Here is a 2,685-nt window from a genome sequence, read left to right as displayed (position 1 = left end):
AGACCCCAGGGTGGGGGTTTGCCCTCAGGGCACAAACTGCTGGGAGAGGAGACAGCCCCGTGGCAGCTCACAGAAGAGGAAAGCACCAGGGGACTCCAACAGCCAAAGTGCTGGGTCATCATAGAGGGAGGGAGCAGAGAGCACACGTGGAGAATGGGACTAGGGAGGGGCATCTGATGTGGCAGAGAAAGACAGAGACCACTGCAGGGATATGAGGATAGGCTCCTACGCTGGGACTGCCCTGACTCCCGGGGGCTTCACTCTTTCTCTCTGGGTCTGTTTTCCTGTCTACAAATGGGGTGCACGACAGAGTCCCTTTGGCTTCCCCTCTGTCGTTCAGCTCAAACACCAGACACATTGGGGTGGTTCCCAGGTCTCCAGGGTGGTAGGAGCTGAGGGTGATGAACAAGAACAGAGGAGGAACAGTTGGGAGGGGAGGGGGCTGCAGGAAGTCTCTCTGGTATCCTCACAGCTCATCCTGGGAGAGGAGACTCGGGCTGTGTTCTGGAGCTGGCTGGCTGGGGAGCATGGGCGGGGAAGAGGGTGCTGGGAGGGGAGCCACGGCAAATGTGGCTGCCAGGGGTGCTCAGAGGCCCATTACCCAACCTGGTGCTAAGCTGCCAGTGAGAAGGCATGATACCCAGGGCTCTTTAGGTGGTGACAGGGCACGTGCTTGGGAGAATCTGGGTGTTTTTGCTTTTCTAAGTTGTCCCCCCAAAAGGGGGTGGTCGAGAGGTAGTCTTTACTGAGCAACTTCTCTGTACCAGGCCCTCAAATTGTCCCATTACTTACAGGAGTGACGTCATTTCACCTTCATATTTTACAGGAAAGACCTGAGGTTCAGAGATATTAGGCATCTTGCTGGAGGTCACACAGCTGAGAAGCAGGATAAGGTGGATTTGAGCCTGATCTGTGTGGGTCTCAACCCCTAGCTCTTTTCACATCATCAGTGGCATTTCCTCTGAATTCTCCAGAGCCCTGAGTTCCTCTAAGATCCCTTGTGGTCACCGCAGCAGGTGGACACTGACGGTGCCAGGAAGGCTGGCAGCGAGAGAAGCTCCCGTCCTCTGCCAGCTTCTGGGGCGTGTGATCCATGCTTAGAAAAGTCTATGTTTGGTTTAGTGCTCTGCTGTCACCATCTTGGAATTTTGTCATTTTTTAAGAAGGGGTCCTGCATATTTTCTCTGCACTGGGCCACAAGTTACATAGTCCATCCTGCTGATGGGGTTTTCACATAAGGTGTCACTTGAGAAAGGCTGCTCGAGTCCCACCGGTGGTGGCAGCCCCTGCCCTCTCCCTAGTCCCCTCAGCTCTGCTGGACTTGTGGGCGAGGCCTTGGAGGGGCAGGAACTCCGTGGCCAGAGCTTACCCTGTGGTTCCTCTGTCAGTGAGGCCATCGTGTGTTTGCACCAGATCTTGACCAAGGCCTGAAGACCTGCATCTCCAGCTGGCCCTCTGGGATCTGGGTGAGCAGGCAGCCCTGGCAGAGGTCCCCAGCCCCACCTGCACCAAAATCCACCTGAGAAGTCCCTCTCCAGGGCCCACTCCTCCAGGCTGGCAGCACTTCCATCCTCCCGGGGTGTAAAACACACCTTAAAACACACAGAATCCCTCAGAGGGAGCAGAAGAGGAAAGACAAGTTGGCAAAAGCTGTTTTTCTAGGAGGAAGTGATATATTTTTAGTTCCTTATCTACTTTTCCCTTTTAAAAATTATATATATGAACCCATTTGAGAAAATTTGACAATCTAGAGAATCAGAAAATGTTCAAAGCTATATCAACCATAGTTCTCCTTCCCAAAGATAACCATTGTAAACACTTTGTTGTGTTTTCTTCAAATTTTTTTCTATGCACAGACCTTGGGATGTTCCCCCCGCTTTATTTACATAATATCACATATATGAATGTTGAATTTGAATCTTGATGTGTTTGTTTTTTTACTTAACATTATAGCACAAGTGTTTTCTCATGCTGAAAGTATGCTTTTTGATGGCTGTATGATCCTCCAGTACCTGTGAGCATGCCATCATCCATGCAGCCATCTCCCATCATTGGCTCTTAAAGTTGTTGCAAATTTTTCTTACTAGAAACACTCATCTCTGCAACTGAAATGTTCATATGAGAGAATGTCTCCTTGGGACAGGTTTCCAAAAGTAGAATGACTGAAACAAAAGGTAGAAGCACGGTCAAGGCTCCCAATCCTTCCACCCTGCGTCACTGCTCTCTGAACTGACTGCACCGCCCTGACGGCCCCGAGGGCTGCACAGTAGGACCACCTGCATCGCGCCTCTCCCACACTGAGTGTGACATTTTCTTGTTCACTTCCCTAAGTCAGAGAGCCCCGCTTTTCCCCCAAGGTCACAATGGGAAGCGGCCCTAGAAAGACGAGGTCTGCACTTCCTGTAGTTGCGTGGGTGATGGTGCCGTCCCATGGGTAGTGGAATGTCCTGTGTAAGCTCCCACTTAGAGTTTATGGCAAAGGAGGCATGTTTTTCTTTAATGGAGTTTATAAGCAGAGGTTTCAGTGGACCCATCCCCGCCAATCAAGTACTGAAGGGCAGGTTTGGGGAGATTGGCTGGGCTTTTGGGAGCTGGAAGGCAGGGTATTGTGTTTCCAAGAGGTTGGGACAGAGCAGGCCAGCAGCAGACCCAAGTTGCTGAGCCTGGGGAGGTGTGGAAGGACAG

The sequence above is a fragment of the Diceros bicornis genome, chromosome 5, assembly GCF_020826845.1.
Source record: "Diceros bicornis minor isolate mBicDic1 chromosome 5, mDicBic1.mat.cur, whole genome shotgun sequence".
Taxonomy (NCBI): Eukaryota; Metazoa; Chordata; class Mammalia; order Perissodactyla; family Rhinocerotidae; genus Diceros; species Diceros bicornis.
Note: the sequence above shows the minus strand (reverse complement) of the source record.